The following is a 22,183-nucleotide window of genomic DNA, read 5'->3' as shown; positions in this document are numbered from 1 at the left end:
TGGAGTAGCAAGGAAGGACAGGACAGCCATCACTCGCCCAACAATTGCCCATACACATGTTTCAGTGGCAACAACCTTGTTTGACCGTTTGGTCGGTCCTCTGATTAAACAACGTGTATTTGAAACTTCCTGGCAGATTAATACTGTGTGCCCCACCGGCACACAGTTTTAATCTGCCAGGAAGTTTCATATCAGCGCACACTCCGCTGCAGAGTGAAAATCTCTTTCTGAAAACGTGTATTTGGGTCATCCACCACTTATGGGTTGTCTGTGATCCATTCTTGTTGTTGTTCCACTGTCTCTGCTGTTAGCATCATTTGAGTTTTGGTGCAAGTATGGAGCAGAACTGATCTCTGTCGGTTGGGTTGCCGCTGGATTGAGAATGGTTGGGCCGACGCCTGTTTCACCTAAGCGAGCGTTAGTGTTTAAATTCCAGGCTGAGCCTCGAACATCTGAGTGCCTTTGGGTGTACTGCCTTTTTTTATTTGTTCTTGTTGTTTGCACTTGTATGGCTTCTAGCTGATTTTTACATTAAGATTGTTTTGCCCTTGAGGCATAAGATTCTTTAGGCTTTCAGCCTAATTTAAAGAACTGTTTCACGTAAGGCCTTTGGCATTTTAAAAATTTTAATGTTGTTGAATTTTAAGTGTCGGGCTTTCAGCCAATTTTGGATTCAAATTGTTTGCTCTGAAAATCTCAGATTCTTTGGGCCGTCAGCCTAAATAAAGAACTTTTGTAAGATAAGGCTTGCCTTTTAAATTTCTGATTATGCTTGCATTTTAGGTTATTGGCCTTGGGCCGTTTTTAAATTAAAGTGGCTTTCAGCCAGTAATTAAGTCCCAAAAATTAAAGCTGTGTGTTAAAAAAAATTCTTAAGGTTCTTGTAATGTTTTATCAAGTAAATAAAGTTGTATGTTCAAGTGTAACCTGACAGCCACTTATTTTGACCCCTTTCCACAATTTAAACTAACTGTCCTGTCCTGCAGGTTCAGCAGGGCGTCTCACCCTCAAAACATGTCACACAATAAATAAATAATACATAAGTTAACAAATTTTGTAGCTGGTAGCAGTAGTTAAAAACCTTTACATAATTTTCACACCACTCAGCAACAGCTTTCTTTGGAATTGGAGTTACTACATTCTTCTTGAATTTGGAGGGTATTTCGCCTGTCTCATACATCTTGCGCATCAGATGGAAGAGTTCTGTCATGCCTGGCTCTCCCATGACTATAAGTAGTTCTGATGGAATGTTGTCTACTCCTGGGCCTTGTTTCAACTTAGATCTTTCAGAGCTCTGTCAAATTCTTCTCGCAGTATCCTATCTCTCATCTAATCTTCATCTACGTCCACTTCCCTTTCTATAATATTGCCTTTAAGTTCATCCCACTTGTATAGACCCTCCATATATTCCTTCTACCCATCCCTTCTTCGCTTAGGACTGGTTTTCCATTTGAGTTCTTCATAATCATACAGCTGCTTCTCTTTACCCCAAATCCTTCTTTAATTTTCCTGTAGGTGGTATCTATTTTTCCCCTATTGTAATATGTTTCTAAATCCTTACACTTGTCCTCTAGCCATTCTGCGCTTCCTGTAACTCTCAGTTTTTAAACATCTGTATTCCCTTTCTCCAGCTTCATTTGCTGCATTTTTAAATTTTCTCCTTTCATCAATTAAATTTAATTTCTAGTTGGCCTCATCTTTTTACCATTTAATTCTCTGCTGCCTTCGCTATTTCTTCTCTTAAAGCTACCCATTTGTTTACAACTGTATTCCTTTCCCCTATTCTCAAATGTTGCCTAACGCTCCCTCTGAAACTCTCAACAACCTCTGGTTCTCTCAACTTATTAAAGTTCCATCTCCTGAATTTCCAACTGTTTTGCAATTTCTTCAGTTCATTACCAATAAATTGTGGTCCAAGTCCACCCTTCCCCCTTGGACATGTCTTACAGTTTAAATTCTGGTTCCTAGATCTCTGTGTAACCATTATATATTCAATCAGAAACCTGCTGGTGTCTCTAGGTTTCAACCACATATGCAGGCTTCTTCCATTATTCTTAAACCAAGTGTTAGCAATGATTACATTATGTTATGTGCAACCAGGCTGGTTTCTCTTTCATTCCTTTCCCCCACCCCATATTCATCTACTATTTTTCTGTTATGGAATTTCAGTCCCTCATCCCAGTTAAATTTTCATCTCCTTTAACTATCTGAATAATTCCTTTAATGTCATAATACATTTCTTCAATTTTTTCATCATCTGCAGAGCTAGTTTGCATATAAACTTGTACTACTGTGGCAGGTGTGGGCTTCGCCTCTATCTTGGCTATGATAATGCGTTCACTATGTTCTTCATACTAGCTTACCCACATTCCTGTTTACTTATTTATTATTACACTCACTCCTTCATTATGCCTATTTGACTTTGTACTTATCACCTTGTACTCATCTGAGCAGATGCCTTGTTCCTCCTGCTGCCAAACTTCACTAATTCCCATTATATCTGACTTCAACCTATCCACTCCCCTTTAAGTTTCTAACCTACCTGACTGATTAAGGAACCTAAATTCCATACTCCAATCTGTAGAATGCCAGTTTTGTTTCTACTAATGACAACATCCTCCTGAGTAGCCCCCTCTGGAATATTTTACCCAAGAGGATGCTATCATCATTTAACCATGCGGTAGAGCTGCAAGTCCTCAGGAAAAATTACAGCTGCAGTTTGACCTTGCTTTCAGCCATTTGCAGTATCAGCACAGTGAGGCTGTTTTGGTTGATGTCGCAAGGCCAGAGCAGTCAATCATCCAGACTGTTGCCCGTGCAAGCACTGAACAGGCTGCTGCCCCTCTTCAGGAACCACATGTTTGTCTGGCCTCTCAATAAATACCCCTCTGTTGTGGTTGTACCTACAGTACAGCTATCTGTATCGCTGAGATACACAAGCAAGGTCCATGGTTCATAGGGAAGGGGGGGGGGTGTTTATTGTCTACAGAGGGGTTAATAATAAATTTACACTTTTAATAACAGGATAATACCACATCAAGTAGTCTTTGACTGACCATCTCCAGTTTCAATCAAATTTCATGTTGATGTTCCCTGTAGAGAAAACCTAAACTAGGCACAATTTGAGCTCAGATGCAAAAATTAAATGTTTTAGGATGGTTTCAGTGGTAGGCTAAGAAAAATGACAGCTCTATAGTGGTTTTGGCCAAATTCAAGATGGCTTAAAATTGAAACTAGTAGTAATTGAAAATATAAAGGGGTACATAAAGTCTGGGAACACTTTCAATTATTGATTACACAAGAACCAAACACTGAACGGATGTCAACATATTGCATTTTGAGAAGAAACTCTGAAAGTTGTTTGTTTTTTTTAACATTCGATATGCAAACCATGAGTGACTGGCAGACGTCAATATGGTAATTGAATTCTTACCATACCCGTTCAAGCATGTCTCCCATGTGCGCTCCACATTCTCTTCACTCACACTGGGACGTCCACTTCTCTTTTCCGGGCACAAGCAACCCGTCTTAATGAATTTGTTGTGCCAATGGTGAATGGCCTTCCTTGTTGGTGGCTTCTTACCACATTTGGTTCTAAACATCCATTGAACAGCTGAACCATACTGTTTTTGTCGAACTCAACACACAGAAAGTTCGCTCCGCACCTAAACTCGCCATGTTGGTGACTAGCGCTGACTATCGGCGATTTACTAAACTATGCTGTGGCGGTATACATGAAAAAAACGTTCAGGGTTTCTCTTCAAAATGACATATGTCTGATACCTGTACAATTTTTGGTTCTTGTGCAATAAATAATTCAAAGTGTTCCCAGACTTTATGTACACCCTGTATATTTGGGTCAGATGAATTTCTTTCTTTACACAACCATTTTTTTTTAATTTCAGGGCTATAACATTCAGCTTTTTCATGCTACGTGAGGTCAGATTTGAGGAACAGTTGAACATGACAATTTTTCAACCATTTTGGGGCTTCAGTACTCTTTGTGCAAAGCACGTTGAGAGCCATTTAGCATGTTTGCAGATAAGTTAGTTGTTATCAATTTTACCAAACTGCAGCAGTTATTGTGAGTATTATAGAGGTTGTTAAAGTGTAAACATGCAATTAATTTATCAAATTTCTTTGCACTTTCATGCTATGCTACTAAATATTACCACTTGTTTTCTTACTTTTTTGTTGATTAGAAAGAGTGTTTCTTTACTAAAAAAAGTTTCGTTTGCTTTGAAGACTCTGTGGATAAAATTTATAAAATGATCTTCAAAGTTATAGAGTCAAATACACTGGTGTCAAAAATTAGAGCAGCAGACAGAAATTTTCCACAGCTGCATTCATTTTGCCACAAAACAGTATAAACAAGTGACAGTAGAGTAGAAACAATGTAAAGGATGCAGAATGTAAACAACTGCAACATGCATAATGGTAGACAAATATTTTTTTTTGTTTTTTCCAGCTCAACGGATTTGCACACACATCCCCAAAACTGGTTAATGTGCTCGGTATGGGGTGTGACCACATCTGGCACCAATACAGGCCTGACAATGATGGGGGGCATGCTGCCTCACGTTGAGGCAATAATGCACATTCTCTATAATGCACATTCTCTCTTGAAGAGTGGTTGGTGAATTCTGATGTGATGCAAATCATCTCCCTAGTGCTTCCCAGACATGCTCTATAGGATTCAAACCGAAGAGTGAACAGGCCACACCATGCATACAATATTTTCCATTTCCAAGAAAACATCAACAACCCGTGCTCCATAAGGTCGAGCATTATTATCCATCAATAAGAAGTATGGGCCTACAGCACCTCGTGACAGCTGCAGGTTGACAATCTGTATGTTTATCACATGAATTAGACACAAGATTGAGAAACAGTGGTTTGTTGCTTTAATTTCGGACACCAGTGTATTTGTAAACTGTCATATGTAAGTTTCTATACCTATTTGTAATTTTCAGGTCCTGTAATGTTGTGGTTTTGCTGCTTTTTTAATATTTATGATATCTAATCATATTCATGAAATTATGACACATGGGAAATGTCCAAAAAGGAGAACAGACTACAATTCAACAATAAATGACTTGTATAAAATGAAACACATTCACGCACTGTTGATTCCAGATGCACACTGGCTGACGTATGCTGTGTTATAATTTTTAGTGGCAGTCTAATCGTTAGGGTGATAATTATTGATGCTGCCACCAGATGTGTCTGGAAACTGCTATGGGTGGATATGGCTAGCACGTGAAAAAGTACATTTGTACAAATAGGTTTTTTTCTAATTATAATCGTAAATTATTAACTTTTGAGTTCTTCCTTGCCAGTTTAGTTGTTGAGCCTACAATACAAGTACAACTTTCTTGTTTAGAAGGTAAACATAAGGTGTTGTATCAAAGGGTGTTTAAAATTATGGTGTGTACACAAATGAATCAAGATGTGGGCACTGACATAATCATCTCACACAACTGGTTGTTTGGAAAATTCAGAGTACCATCAGGCCTTTCTTATCGCTTAAGAAACTGGTGTATCACTAACTAGATTCCAACCTGATCAACAAAGATTGTTGATACCACATCACATCCTGGTTATGACAATGAAACAGATTCAATGATCTGTTTCTAATATTAAGCCTTATTTCTTGCTCAGTTTGAGCCCTTACGAAAAATGAAGAAGAGAAAAAAAAAGGGGGGGGGGCATCAAATTGGCTTATTTGCTTTTGATAAAACAAGAGCAGCTGCACTAATAAATAAAACAAAAATTATGTTCAATATGTCAGGATGAAGTCACAATAAACCTGTTGCTCTGTTATCCTCCTGAAAGGTTTTAACATGGTGATAAAGAAATGGAAACAGCAGAAAGAATCAACTGTACTTTCCCAAATCTTTGCCATTCTCCTCTAAAATTGTCAGAAAGTCTCAAAACAAGATTCAAAAGCCTACATAAAGAGCAAGATTAATCAGGTATAAAGTGAAATTTGTGGTCGGATTGCAGGATCTGATGGCTTTAAGCCACATACATTTTTCAGCAAAATTATAATAATCAGTAATGATATTCTTTTTTGTTATGATGACCTAAAGTGAGCTGAAATAAAAAAAATGTGTTTCTTCATACTGAGATTAGTAAATGTTGACAGCTGCTACAAAATGTTGGTCAGTACCATGCTGTGGCTTCACAAGTCTTTTCTGATAACATAAAAACTATGGTTTTTAGCTTTCTTTGAGTAAGATGAGTTAGATTAGAAGTGTCTTACATGGGCTGTTAAGTGTAACAACAATAAAAATTTTGTAAGAGCTGTAAATCATAAGATTAATGAATACTTTGGGAATGCTTGACAGAAGTATTTTCAGGCTCATAATTTGAACCTTATCTGTATCACCTCCAAAAAAAAAAAAAACCACATTTTCAGTAGAAAAACACCTGCTCTCTCTTAATAAGTAGAAATAAAAAAATAGGTGGTGTTAATATTTACCAATTTTGAATCAAAATATGTAGAAACTTAATAAAACTGAACTGTTAAAACTGTGTTGAGCAAAAAAGGTGTGTATGTATCTCATACGTATATTTATATACATTCAGCACCAGATTCCACTTTAAACAGCCTACTTGTTTTCCAAAACTTTTGTAAATCCCATAAATCTTGTAGCTCTCCACTGAAAGCCTCATAAAACCAGGATTTATTTACTAGCTCAAATTTTGCGCATATTTGTTTCTATTCTACAAGGAATAACTAAGTAAAATTCCATTCACGGTGGATATGGGTATGTAGGAGCCACTGACACGCTTCCTATGGATGTCCCACATTCCGTGTCAACTGGCATGTTCAATAAGCGTCGTTGACTTTGGCTGGTGAGGTAATGTAAACGGCTGTCACGCTACCTTTCGGTGCACATGTCCAGTTTTGTTTTTTGTTGGTGACGCCACCTAATGTGGAAAAAAGGAAGAAGAAGAAGAAGGACGAGAAAGCAGAAAGGTCAAAAAAAAGTATGATCTGTAGCCCGCTTTAGAACTCGTATCGAACATTTCTCTAAATCCAATATTCTAAGTTTATTTTTGCACGAATGCAGATGTCATTTCATTTCAGATCTTATATGACATATGACAAATACGTAACCGGGTAATCAGCTAATTAATAAATAATTCCGAATGCACGGAATAATATAACAATCCTTAAAAGACTACTAATGTTAAATCGAATTCATATGAAAACACCACATATTTAATATGCTGTTCTCGTGCGAACTAACTCTCATTATGATTTAATTTCATGTGACACATTACGCATTGATTATCCTACTAACTTAACTTTAGAGACAAATTTGTTTTGAGTTTGCTAAAAAATGTCACGTCCAACGATAAAGGTTGCATACAGCTCAGTCAACAGTTATCATATACTCACCATATTCACAGCGACGTGTTTTGAAATGGAAATCAGGAATACTTCTTTAAATATTCTATTCGTAAATTTCTTAACGCCAGCAACATCTGGCACATTGTTTGTAAACAAAACTTGACGTTTAGTTGAACTGCACGCAGTGTTGCTAACTCTAAAAAACCCGAGTCGCTAGATTCAACATCAAAAGTCGCTAAAACTGATTTTACTAGGGGTGTACCGAAAATTTCGTGCTGTGAATGGTGCAATAAGCCAGTGTGTGTGTGTGTGTGTGTGGGGGGGGGGGGGGGGGTAATAAAATATTAATAAAAATTGTCTCATACGTAATTGATATATTGTCTTAATTAAATGACGCATCGCTTGCAACAACATACATATAAAATATGCTAACGTTTAATTTAACATGTTATCATAATTGACGCAACACATAAATTGTTATTTCAATCACAGTAGTCAAATATACTAGAAATTAAGACTATTCGTATGTAAGAACGCCGGTGATTGTATGCATTTATTACAACCAGGTTCAAGAATGGCGCCGGCCGAAGTGGCCGTGCGGTTGAAGGCGCTGCAGTCTGGAACTGCTACGCCGCTACGGTTGCAGGTTCGAATCCTCATCCTGCATCGGGCATGGATGTTTGTGATGTCCTTAGGTTAGTTAGTTTTAACTAGTTCTAGGGGACTAATGACCTCAGCAGTTGAGTCCCATAGTACTCAGAGCCATTCAAGAATGGCATTCGTGTTAAAATAAGGCATGGAAGTTTCATTATGGTTTCTCAATTTGAGGTTACAGATTTGGGTGGGGCACTTTGCCGGCCGACCGCCATGTTTGACACGTTTCCAGCTCCAGTTCGTGAAGTGAAGTGAAGTGAAATGTATTTCCATTTCAGTTTCTATTACAGGGCGAAGATAAATGATCTTGAGCGAAATTAAATTTTCAATTTTCTTTTTTTCATTTGAGATTGATGGAGCCAATGTGTGCACTTTACGTTGTAACTTATTTCATGTGTAATTCCACTATTTTCGAGAGAGATAAGCGTTATTCTTTGTTTTACTTGTCGAATGATTTTCATTGAGCCGTGGATGAATAGCTGATGTTCCTGTTCTGTAGGAATATTGATGTAGAACTGTCTGGGGAGAAAATTTAGTTGTAAGTAGGAAGTTACTTAATGTGAATGAAGACTGTAAGTAAAGCCATTAATAAGTGTTTTCTGTATTTCAGCGTGAATGCTTGGAGCATGGCATTCAGCCCGATGGGCAGATGCCATCAGACAAAACTATTGGAGGGGGCGATGACAGCTTCAATACATTTTTTAGCGAAACTGGTGCTGGGAAGCATGTGCCACGCGCAGTATTTGTGGACTTGGAACCGACTGTTGTTGGTAAGTACAGAAACAGATTATACGCCGACGTAGCATTTTCCATTGGTTTAGCACAACAAACAGTCAAAGACTGGTTTTAATAGAAGAAACTGCATATTCTTGTATTGCTGAGTTCGGAAACCGGTGGATACTGGGTGTTACTATCCTACGCACTGTCCCCCTGCTTGCAGATTTAATTACGAATTGGAGCCTGCCCCTTTTGCAAGTACAAAATTGTTTTCTTATCCAATCATATTCACTGGTTTTTCATTTATTTTACCAGAAAAACCCCAAATTCCGTTTTATTCAGGTTTGAAATAAATTAGATCACATTTAAGTTGCGTATATACTTTTATTATGTATGTTCCGTTAAGAACGTCGCGCATGCCCCTTTAATAATTTATTATTGCTGTATTTTGGTGTTATTTTTTCTGCCAAATTTGTTTTTGTGCATTTAGTATGACCTGTGGACAGTGGTAAAAATTTGAGGCTTGGGTATGGGGAATTATGGTGTCGTTTGTTTATGGATTGTTTTAAATTTCAACAAAATTTCTCCTACTCCTTGGTGAATTATGGATTCCCTGTGCTATAGTTTTTGGATGTTGTAATTTTCTTCTAGGGTTATTAAACAAACCCATACGCCCACCAGATAGTTCTCCAAGGCATCACTAGTTAACTGAAGCCTATAGGCAATTCTAAGTATGCAAGACCTCAAAAAATACTTCCATTTGAAGTGAAACTTTTGGACGATGCCCTAACATCTGTTTTTGCAGAGTTTATGTATTTAGACCCATGCCTGATTTTATAGTAGGGTGAAGTGGGGTAAGTGTAGCCACGTTTTGGCATAGTTCAACTTTGACACCAAATTGCCAAATTGTTATTGAAGATATGATTTTGAAATTTCTCATGCTTAAAGTTTGACTTACTGACTTTTAAACAATATACATTTTGTTTCTGAAAGAAAAAATTATACGGTCAAATAATTGTTTTCAAAATTTTGTGTTGTGAGGTTACACTTGCCCCAAGGTTCGGGGCAAGTGTAACCCCGCATTCTTGTACCCACACAGAGTATTGTAAAAAGAGACTTTGGGTAAGTGACCTGATTACCCAATTTTTACTGAATTTGAGGATTTTTAAATTATTAAAATACCTTAAATTTTACTCAAGATATGAACTTTTTTGCACTCGCCTCTTTGTATATTATGAAATAGACAGAAACTGTTAGGGAAACTAAAAAAAGTGTTAGCCTAAACCATAAAACACTGAAACTGAATGCATCATAGATTTATTTTTGTTTTAGGCCAGGTATTTATTAGTTTAAATTCTACAAAAGTAATATTTTTTTCTTTAGTAGGCAATTTGACAAAAATAATAAAATATCTAGTCTCAAGAGAAAAGAAAAAAATCACTTTATAAGTTCACTTTCTATTATTTTTCACGGTAATTGAAGTAAAGTTGTTGGCAATTTGTGTTTAATGCTAAACTGCCCTAATTCAACTTATTATATTCACACTTAGGCCCTAACTGTTATTTAGTCACTGAATGCTGTATGAATCAAATGTAACACCAAATGTCAGGTCTCCCTTGTGACCCAAAGTAGGCTAAGGCAGCACTGAAATGACATTAGAGGAGGAAACTTGCATCTCATCTCTTCTATCAGGCCAATAGAATGTGGTGCCATGCTTTCTTATTTTTGGATCTGAGGAAAATCACTTCTGGATCTCCTAAATCAATAATTTTGGTAACTTGGCCAATAAAATGAACTTTCTTACATTTTGTTGTAAAAGCTACCAGAACATACTTTTCCAACTGTAATTTTATCTTTGGCTTCAAAAAAGTTTGCCTCTTTTTCTTCACAGCTTATCATTTCTTTCCTGAGATCATCCAGTGTTATCTTCATCACTACTTATTAAAGATAGGCCTCCTTCAGTTTCACTTTCTTCACTTGTTGATTAAACTTCAAGTCTTTTTTCTTGTTCCCCACGTGCGCAGTCGGGGATTTCTTTTTCCACAACATTCTGAGATGCCATTTTGGATAAAGTAACAGCACTTTGTTTGGAAGATTTACTTTTCATTACCAACCCCTTTTGTATGCCGATAATTTTTTTTTTTTTTTTTCTATTCTTGTTTCCTTTAAAATCTTTTTCTTTATAGATGGCATCTTGAAAAGTGATAACTTCAGCTCCTGGTGCAATCCTTTTACCAGTGGGACTACACTGTTGGACTGTTTCCAATAATAACCTTTCAAATGACAAATCATAAGTTCCAGAACATAATGAAACATTGGTTAGCTTGGGAATGATTGAGAAAGAACTCTGATACTGAGAGAACTACAGGGCTCAGTAGATGTAGGCCTATAAAATTCTGGAGGTTGTTCAGCTGGAAGCTTCCCAAAAATCTGAGTACTTTCTGTTAGAGACGTAGTTTCCACACAGTCTATGGCTGCATTATCGTGAGCTGGCAATGGATTTGTTTCTGCCAAAGATTTGGTATGAGCTACATATCTTTTATATGCCTCGGGATCATCTTTAGTTTTATCAATTACTTCTCTACTGTAAGGGAATATTCCTGCTTTTTGAAAACCACTTTTCACAAATTCAGATGGTGTTTCATTCCATACAGCATTGAGGAGATTGGAACAGTCACGTTTGCTCATTTTTACTCCTTGATGATGTCTCTGGTGATGAGTTAACTTATGGTCCCAGGTAGATTTCACACACAGGAAGGTCAGTTTAGTTGATCTAGTGTGATGGCAAAAACAGGGTTATGGCTTAAATAAATGTTCCGGTAAGTTTGTTTGGGGCAAGTGTAACCCCCCCCCCCCTTCCCCCCCGGTTACACTTGCCCCAGCCGATTGGTTACACTTGCCCCGCATGGGAAAAAGTTAGGGTAAGTGTAACCATGCATGGCATATCAAGAGCTTTATCAGTAGAGTAAAACGAATCTCATATTTGAAATTATCATGCAAAAGTTAGTTTGTAACCAAAAAATTGTGCAGTTATCTTTAAAACTGCGAGAATGACAGACCACCAAATTCTGAGCATGTCACTCTCTCGCAGAGTGAAAATGTAGACGTCAATTCAACTCCAAAAATTAATTACCAATTTGTCAGATTTGACAACTTATGGTTAAATATAACAAAGAAAGTAGTAAATTAACATGTGTGATAGGTCAGAGGTAAAAATACAGCTTTAAGGCACCATAAGCCGTGGTTACACTAACCCCATGGTTACACTTACCCCACTTCACCCTATTGGTCCCTCTTTAATTCCATGCAATGGCATGTTAGCTCTGCAACCACGAAAATAAGCAAGGTGGCAGCTGTTCCCCCAGTCACAGCATAAGACATGGGGTAGTTGGTATTCTACAGCACAGTGTAAATGAATTGATCTTAATGGTTTTTCCTGAATTAACCTAATGTGTGTCCTGTCCTGTAGTCTGCTTGGCTGGCATGCAAACTAAGCAGCCGCTTCATTCGTTTTTGTATTTGTAGTTGCCTATTATGAAAATGTACACTTTCAGTTGTCACTGGAAATGGTTTGCAGATTTAGTTGTTGGTGACAGCGTATGTTGTATCTGCTGGTAAAAAATGGTGCGATGGTTTCTAATCTATGTTTTATGCATTTAAATTGCTTCAGTGGTGTTCCAAATTTCTCATCTGCAATTCATTTTTTCCATTGCAGATGAGGTGCGTACTGGTACCTACAGGCAACTGTTCCACCCTGAGCAGCTGATTACTGGCAAGGAAGATGCTGCAGACAATTATGCCTGTGATCACTATACAATTGGAAAGGAAATAGTGGATCTTGTGCTGGATCGTATTCGCAAGCTTGCTGACCAATGTACTGGGCTTCAGGGATTCCTGATCTTCCATTCCTTTGGGGGTGGTACTGGTTCAGGCTTTACTTCACTCTTGATGGAACGTCTGTCTGTGGATTATGGCAAAAAAAGCAAACTGGAATTTGCTATTTACCCAGCTCCTCAGGTACGTTAGTTTTGTGAAACCCTGTATGTTGCCTAAAATATTGGAAGTTGTGTGTGCTTTCTATAACTAAAGTATCGTGTTAAATTCTCAGGTCTCAACAGCAGTTGTGGAGCCATACAACTCCATCCTTACCACCCACACCACTTTGGAACATTCAGACTGTGCTTTCATGTGTGATAATGAAGCTATCTATGACATTTGCCGCCTAAATTTGGAAATTGAACGGCCGACTTACACCAATCTGAACAGGCTGATTGGCCAGATTGTATCCTCAATCACGGCATCTCTTCGCTTTGATGGAGCTCTTAATGTGGACTTCACAGAATTCCAGACCAACTTGGTTCCCTACCCTCGTATCCATTTCCCACTTGTTACTTATGCTCCTGTAATCTCTGCAGAAAAGGCTTACCATGAGCAACTTTCTGTGGCAGAAATAACCAATGCTTGTTTTGACCCTGCCAACCAGATGGTGAAATGTGATCCAAGACACGGAAAGTACATGGCATGTTGTATGCTGTACAGAGGAGATGTTGTGCCGAAGGATGTAAATGCTGCCATTGCAACAATTAAGACAAAGCGAACCATCCAGTTTGTGGATTGGTGTCCAACTGGCTTCAAGGTATGTGTGGTTATATTACTATCTGTGATTTAGCTGCTAATTGACGTTTTATGGGGCAGAACGAAAATATTGTGTGTATTTACTAAACCTTTCTGTTACTTGTTACAGGTGGGACTAAATTACCAACCTCCTACTGTGGTACCTGGTGGTGATCTTGCAAAGGTTCAGCGTGCTGTTTGCATGCTGTCAAATACAACTGCAATTGCAGGGGCCTGACCACAAGTTTGATTTGATGTATGCCAAGAGAGCGTTTGTCCATTGGTATGTCGGTGAGGGTATGGAGGAAGGAGAGTTCTCAAAAGCCCGTGAAGATCTGGCTGCCCTTGAAAAGGATTACGAAGAAGTTGGTATGGATTCTATTGAAGGAGAAGGTGAAGGAGCTGAAGAGTACTAAGTTTGACAGATGGAAAATGCCATTTTCTGATTTGTTTGTGATGTCATTTAAGTTGTGATTTGATGTTCAGATTTTTTTACAGTTGAAAGATACTTGCTCATTCCACTTTTTGTGTAATAAAATTTGTTTTAGCATAAGTTGTGTAATGGTTATTTCAGAAATCCCGAGTGAATTAGCAGTTAAATCTACAAATTGACAAATTGTTAAAACTGTGTATTGCTGGTATGCTTGATAGCCTTCTGGTGTGATAACTTAACCAATTCTGGGAGTTGGTGACAGATTATTTTTTGTAGAGTTTGATTACAAGGAACCATTGCAATGAATGACTATTCAGCTTAATGAAAACTCGTTCTCGGGAGTATACTAAACTTTTAACCTTCAGTGATGCTGTAAATGGGACATCTTAACAGTATACTAGTAAATTTCTATATAAGGACAAATTTCTTTCATACTCCACTTAGTGTTGGAATAGACTTCAGCTCACATTTAGTCTGTATGGTGTACTAAAGTTGGAACACTTAGGGCACTGACAGAAAAGAATGCTTTCTTAGGTTTGTAAGATTTCCACTGTCTGGCAGGTAAGTGTTTTGCCTCTGATGGCTTCTGAGAGATAGAAAATTTTAACTATTGTAAAAAAAAGCAAATGCTTAATTGTTGCACATTGGTCAGGGACACACAATAATGGCTTGTTACTTCAGATTGAACTGATAGGTGGGTGTACAAATGAGAAATTTGTAGCAGAACCTCACTATTTTACTGGAGTGAAATTTTGAACTAATGATCAGTTGGGTGTTTGTAGTTTTTTCAGAATGTGAGTTGGGATGGAGTAGTATTCTGACAAAAGGATTAAGTTTTTGTGTGTAAATACTTAAAATTTACTAGATGCCTCTGTCACAGTCTAATATATACAGTCGCGACACTCGCTGCTGTGAAAGTTGTTACCATTTGACAGTTCAAATGACACTAGCGGCCAGAAAGCTCGCCTTCCTCTGACGGCAGATGCAACATTAAAATGTTTGTTTTTTCATTCGTTTTGTACTTTATTTACAAAATAGTTAGTATATTTTTGCGTCACAGGTGTTAGAACAGCGAGTCGTAAATGATCGTGAAATATAAGTAAACAGACCACGAGCTATTGAATGAAGTGACATAAGCTGCAACATTTTCTGGAAGAAATAATTAAGAAGTAGCATACGATCACACTTATTCCACTGAAAGTAAGAGAATACACACTGTATATCCCACATATGAAGTATATAGATGCTCTTCCTTGTGTAAAAATGAAGCGACACATCACTTCTCATTACGTTCTGCTTTGCAGGAAGCCTGCTTCCAAAAGTACAATTTCCATCTTATTCTTTGTGGTGTCAGGCTATCCCAATAAAAAGCATGACTGTTTTAAAACTCTATTATATCCCATTGATACATTTAACGAAAATTACGTGAGTGAGTCAGTCCTAACACTTTACCAACCAAAATGAGCGAACTTCATCACTTTATTTCATCTCTTGCTCCTACAGACTAAGTAGAAGAGCATTACCTTCACAAACAGTCTTAACAGCAGCTTGGTTTCAGCACTGCACCCAGGTGGAAAATTGGGGATTTCCATCATGTTCACAAAGAAAGCACCACAATTACTTATGATGAGCATATTCATCAAAAGTAGAAGTCATCTTAGTCTCACAAAAAGTTAAAAATTCTTTGACATCTTCTGTACAAATAGGCTTCCAAAGTTGCCTTCATAGCTTTTAAAATGACAAACTTTGTCTAACATCTAAGTCTTGGCTGTCATCTAAAAGTACTGTCCTACATTTTTAACAGTCATGGATTGTATGCAATTTCTTCAATACATAACCACACGTATCTCGTGCTGTTTGCCTCTGAGGTCTGTACAAATTTCCATGACTATCCATAGCTTCTGTGTCTTTAATATTTCCAAATGTCTTGAGGCACTTGTAATGCAGTTCCTTAAGGATACAGGCACTTTAACACTATATGCATTAAATATGTCAAAAATATCGTTTACTTTTCGGTAAAAATCTGCAGTAGCAGATGATGTGGTGCCACAAGTAACAAGTGTCTCAATTCCTGCTGCTACTATTTGACTCAACACACGAACTGCAGTGCTTACCTCGTTTTGAAAATGCTGGCAGTTGGACAGCTGTTTTGGTGAGCTTGGGGGTCAACTTGTACTTCCTTTCACAATGTGCAACTGACAAATGTCCTTCCATGAAGCAGTGCCAACCCATCCTTCATCTGTTGTGCGGATAATGTTATACCTGAATAAATTATTACATATGATTTTTATCAAGTGTGTGGTGTCATAAAAGAGATCTTACTCACTTCATGTACTAAGCATGGATTAACTGGTGTGATACCCAGTCTGCCTCCACTCCACAAAATTCGAGCCTTGGTCAGTCACACGTTTTTACAACCAAACCAATCGCTGTGAGTTTGACAACTTCAGAAAATATACACATCAGATGGGTGGCTCCTACTGGTCCTTTGGAGAAATAATATACTAATAGCTGTTTAAAATTTGAGAAGATGCCATTAATCATTATAACTAATGCAGTATTGGCAACCACAGATGTACGTATGAAACCCATGTCTTCAAATCCAATAACACGATCCCTAGAGCTGTCATATATCAAATTTTCCATTAATGACATCTCGTCCATAGACAAATTAAGTTATATCAGTTTCTGGTAACTGCTGCACTTTCTGCTTTAAAAGATGAAATATGTTATTTATCCCACAATTTAATTGTATATCTTCCACATGCCTTTTAAGGTACATACTGATGGAAGGCTAAAACAGTGTGATAAAAAACTGTATGCCTGAGTACTATATTACAACAAATTAAGTGCAAATAATTGTTTCATCTTTCCATCTCATACCACGTTTTCCATTCAGTGGTATACTGATTTGGCTTATCAATAAATCGATAGCATCTTTTTCAAGTACTTGGAACCAATACTTTTTAAAATGAGCTTGTGCTTTTGTACTTCTGTCCTGTGATGTTGTGGTTGCAGTTTACTCTTACGATGGGCACTTTCCTTGTCACGTAGTAGTTTTGTACGAAGTCTAATGACTTGCACGTTTTTACACTTCACACGATTTTCCAACACGCTAATAATTTCACGTAATCTATGCATTTCATCTTCAAAAGATGGTCTGTATTGCAGCTTCCGTTGTTATTTTATGTGTGTCTCGAGTAGGAACACCTGTGGTAGCTGTTTCTTCTGTCAGGAGACAGTCTTATTGTTTTTGCAGTAACACTTTCACGTTTGTATGGCAATTTTCTCTTCGTCACTAGTTGTGGCTTATTCGGCTTGTCAAATAACGTGGGAATTGCATTCCATAACGTCTTCTTTTCCGCACTCATGAACTGGTTTGACTTGAAACGTAAAGCACAAAACTTCACGTTATTGAGCAAATAAGAGACATCTTTTCGCAACAGGTCCTGTCTTCTACTATTTATTAACCATTTCTTGCTCCTGAAAAGAGAAACAAATGCAGTAATTCGATACAGTTTAGAAAAAAATCATAAATAAAGAGCGGTCTAATGTGATGTTTCATACCTCTCAGGGTCCTTAGGAAACCTGAAGAATGACAAATGTGGTGTCTTCCTCCTATTATTACTGCAATCGATTGCGCAACATACGCTGCCTTTCGTCAAAACCGTGTTAAAAATTAATATAAACGATACTGTTTACATATACTGAATACCGTATTCAGCAGCGTAGATTCTCCACCGCTCGGGGCACTGTTGTTGCGGTGTATAAAAAAAATCAGCGAGTGTGTCGTGACTGTATATATGAGACTGTGCCTCTGTCACGATTAGATAATGCAAACCTATATTGTACAGGGAGTGGTGTGTTTGTGTTAATGTTAACTTGCATGTGCATTGTTGGATGTTGCACAGGTGGGCTCATGTCCAGAGGAGAGGGGCACTGCTATGGCTGGCAGTGGCCTTGTGGTGGTCAGTGTCTAAATGCTATCAGTTGTTCTCAGTATTTTGTAGATAATATTGTGGAGGACTTTGTGTAAAATCTGTTAAGGCACGGGTTACATTATGATGGTTTCAGAAAATAATTATATAGTCTTCAGTTGCTTACAAAGTAAAATTAGCGTGAAACTTCTCAATTCAAAAATAAGAAACCAACTTCAAAAGGGTGTCTGCATCTGTAGTTGAGGTACTGATGTAGATGTCTGTTGTTTGGAGGATTTGGGGGTGAGGTTCTTGGTGCAGCCAAGGATTTTTTGGCAAGCAGTGGTGCGCTAACATGGCTCTCCATACTGCATCTGCTTCACTAAGGCAGGTGATGACATGGTGGCAAGTAAACATCCTTTGGGCCTTAAAAGCCTTGGTAAGGAGCTAGATTTGAGAAGTGAACCAAAACAACATTTTAAATCTGTTATTGAAGATATTCAGGTTCAGCTGATCAGTCGAGTTTAAATTTAGTATTAAATTTGTAGTGTCAGAATTGTTCACATGGCCATGTAATGTAGCTGTCAAATGCCAAATGGAAAAAAAGTTGAGGGCACTCACTACTCATCCATATGCATTTGCTGTGCTTTAGTCTCCAGCATAATGTGTCTTGTAATACTTACACTCCATTATGTGAATTGTCTCAGTGGTAGTGTGGAGAGTGTGTGCTCGATTAGATTAGATTAATACTTGTTCCATAGATCATGAATACGACACTTCGTAATGATGTGGAACGTGCCGGTTAATAAAAGATGTCTGTACAAGATATTACATTACACAAAATATTGCATGACACTGATTATTTTTTTATTTTTTTTATTCCCCCCCCCCCCCCCCTTAATTTATATCTAAAAATTCAGCCAATGAGTAGGAGGAGTTGTCATCTAGAAATTCTTTTAACTTATTTTTAAATGTTAGTTGGCTATCTGTCAGGCTTTTGATGCTGTTTGGTAGGTGACCAAAGACTTTTGTGGCAGCATAATTTACCCCTTTCTGTGCCAAAGTCAGATTTAACCCTGCATAGTGAAGTAACCCTTTCTCCTGGTGTTATAGCTATGCACACTGCTATTACTTTTGAACTGGGCTGGATTATTAACAACAAATTTCATAAGTGAATATATATACTGTGAGGATCCCTAGATCCTTAAATAGATGTCTGCAGGATGACCGTGGGTGGGCTCCAGCAATTATTCTGATTACACGTTTTTGAGCAATGAATATTTTTCTACTCAACGATGAATTACCCCAGAATATGATGCCATACGGAAGCAGTGAATGAAAGTAGGCATAGTAAGCTAATTTACTGAGATTCTTATCACCAAAATTTGCAATAACCCTAATAGCATACGTAGCTGAACTCAGACGTTTCAGCAGACCATCAATGTGTTGCTTCCAGTTTAACCTCTCATCAATGGACACACCTAAAATTTTTGAAAATTCTCCCTTAGCTACAGATTTCTGTTCAAAGTCTCTATTTATTACTGGAGTTGTGCCATTTACTGTACGGAACTGTATATACTGTGTTTTATCAAAATTTAAAGAGAGTCCGTTTGCTGAGAACCACTGAATAATTTTGTGAAAAACATCATTTACAATTACATCACTTAGTTCTTGGTTTTTGGATGTTATTACTATACTTGTATCATCAGCAAAATGAACTAACTTTGCATATTCATCAATGTGGAATGGTAAGTCATTAATGTATATCAAGAACAGTAAAGGACCTAAGACCGAACCCTGTGGGACCCCGTACTTGCGTAAAACACAGATGCCCAGAGACAATGTGCGCATCCCAGAGTGCCTCTGAGAGCTACAACACCAAGAAGAATCACTTCTCGGCTTTTGACAAGATCAGTGTGTAGGTTTTTATTTAAATTCAAAAAACATAATGTACAAAATAAACTCTTTATTACTCTCAAACATTACAATAATAAAACATAACATCTCCTTGTACAGCACAATCATTACCTACAATGCCAGGCGAACACAATGAGACTTGTGAATGTTGAACAAGAAATACTTGTGAATGTGAATCTTGATCATAAAATGCGTATGAAAATGATTTATGCTCTTTAAGTACAGATAATGTTGTGTTATATCAAGAGTGCAAATTGAGAAAAGTTTGTGATTGTAAGCTTCCTCATTCAGCTCATGTCACTGCGGAATATTTGCTAAATTGGAATTCTATGGAAGCAGCCTTATATGTACCTCCCATGGCTGCTGTTAACAGTATGCAATAGTAGGCATATGTACATTTACGCTGTTGCTGTTACATTAGTAGTGTCATATGGAAGCTCATTGTGAAGATCATTAAGAGATTTAAAATGAGTGAAGTTGCACATTAACTGACAGAAGCAATCATTGGAGGATACCTCTGTAAAGTATACGGATTATGGCTAAAGCTAATCTACTAATGGTAATCATGGGAATTACATGTAGAGTTATTTGTATGTTAAGTGAAAAGTAGTGAATTTGAAAAATTCCAGTGTTTGTTTACTGGCACTAATTTTTTATAATACTTGTAAGCAGACATTCACAAACTTTGCAGATAACAGATTTAAAAAGAAAATTTTAAAATATTTTAATATATGAACAAAAGTTTCTGGTAAATTAGAAGGAACGCCACTAAATTTCGATCTGCTGCTTCCTCAGTTACATTTTATACTTGCTGCTCGTTTTCTATTTCTAGCTTGTTCTTAACTTCATTGTTACTTTTCAAAAACATTACTGTATGTCTTGCAGATTAACCATGAACATTACTACTAGTATTTTTCCAGTCCTTGACTACATAACCCCATAATTTTTAATAGGGGCGGAGTATAAGGCATGTTTGTACTTTCATTGTGAATTTGTGGAGGTTCTCAATTTTTTGCTTTACGGGTGGGCAGTTGTTGAACAGTTTTTTGCCAGATTGAGATGCATACACTAAGCAGATTCAGAAGGATGTAGGTTGCAGTAGGTACTGGGAGATGAAGAAGCTAGCACAGGATAGAGTAGCATGGAGAGCTGCATCAAACCAGTCTCAGGACTTAAGACCACAACAACAACATAATATAGAATACATGACAGTTGAATTGAAATGGATCTTTTTTGGGAACCGAAACAATAGCTAAGTGTAAATTTGGGCTTGCATCCAGTGTGTCTTTGAGCCTATTGTCCAATGATTAGTATTATCAGCAGTGTCACTGAAATGTATGGGTGCCTCAGATGATCACCATGGGTTTGTGAAAGGCCTTATTCCTGATAGTGTTTTTGTTACACAACACGTGAACAAAGATGAAGACACACGTTCTGCCCTACACCATTTATGGACTGTAAACTGTAGAAATTTTGGAACGTTCCAGAATATCCTTGTATCCAAACGAGAAATTAGTTTTTGTGGAGCTGCAGCCAGTGATAAAATTGAGTCATTTTGATGCAGAAGTAATGGAGTCAAACTACCTCTTATATGGCACTGACAGGATGACTGAACATTAATTACGTTTAGGATTCAGAATTCCAAGTATTGCTCAAGGCAGGTGCACTCAACACCTATTCAACAGTAGAGCAGTGGGCAATGTGACAACCGTTACAACTGTTGTTGTTGTGGTCTTCAGTCCTGAGACTGGTTTGATGCAGCTCTCCATGCTACTCTATCCTGTGCAAGCTTCTTCATCTCCCAGTACCTACTGCAACCTACATCCTTCTGAATCTGCTTAGTGTATTGATCTCTTGGTCTCCCTCTACAATTTTTACCCTCCACGCTGCCCTCCAATGCTAAATTTGTGATCCCTTGATGCCTCAAAACATGTCCTACCAACCGATCCCTTCTTCTAGTCAAGTTGTGCCACAAACTTCTCTTCTCCTCAATCCTATTCAATATCTCCTCATTAGTTACGTGATCTACCCACCTTATCTTCAGCATTCTTCTGTAGCACCACATTTCGAAAGCTTCTATTCTCTTCTTGTCCAAACTAGTTATCGTCCATGTCTCACTTCCATACATGGCTACACTCCATACAAATACTTTCAGAAACGACTTCCTGACACCTAAATCTATATTCGATGTTAACAAATTTCTCTTCTTGAGAAACGCTTTCCTTGCCATTGCCAGTCTACATTTTATATCCTCTCTACTTCGACCATCATCAGTTATTTTGCTCCCCAAATAGCAAAACTCCTTTACTACTTTAAGTGTCTCATTTCCTAATCTAATTCCCTCAGCATCACCCGACTTAATTCGACTACATTCCATTATCCTCATTTTGCTTTTGTTGATGTTCATCTTATATCCTCCTTTCAAGACACTGTCCATTCCGTTCACCTGCTCTTCCAAGTCCTTTGCTGTCTCTGACAGAATTACAATGTCATCGGCGAACCTCAAAGTTTTTACTTCTTCTCCATGAATTTTAATACCTACTCCGAATTTTTCTTTTGTTTCCTTTA

The 22,183-nt window shown here is 37.6% G+C and overlaps 1 protein-coding gene and 1 pseudogene across 6 annotated transcripts in view; one reads left to right on the top strand and one right to left on the bottom strand.

Annotated features, from left to right (window-relative positions):
* LOC126210404 (speckle-type POZ protein-like) overlaps positions 1 to 22,183 on the bottom strand; it is a 711,709-nt gene that overhangs the window by 107,758 nt on the left and 581,768 nt on the right. The gene's annotated exons all lie outside the window — the stretch shown is intronic.
* On the top strand, positions 7,923 to 13,895 carry LOC126210409 (tubulin alpha-1 chain-like; annotated as a pseudogene).

This window comes from Schistocerca nitens, chromosome 10 (genome assembly GCF_023898315.1).
Source record: "Schistocerca nitens isolate TAMUIC-IGC-003100 chromosome 10, iqSchNite1.1, whole genome shotgun sequence".
NCBI classification, from domain to species: domain Eukaryota; kingdom Metazoa; phylum Arthropoda; class Insecta; order Orthoptera; family Acrididae; genus Schistocerca; species Schistocerca nitens.
This window is presented reverse-complemented; position numbering and strand designations above follow the sequence as displayed.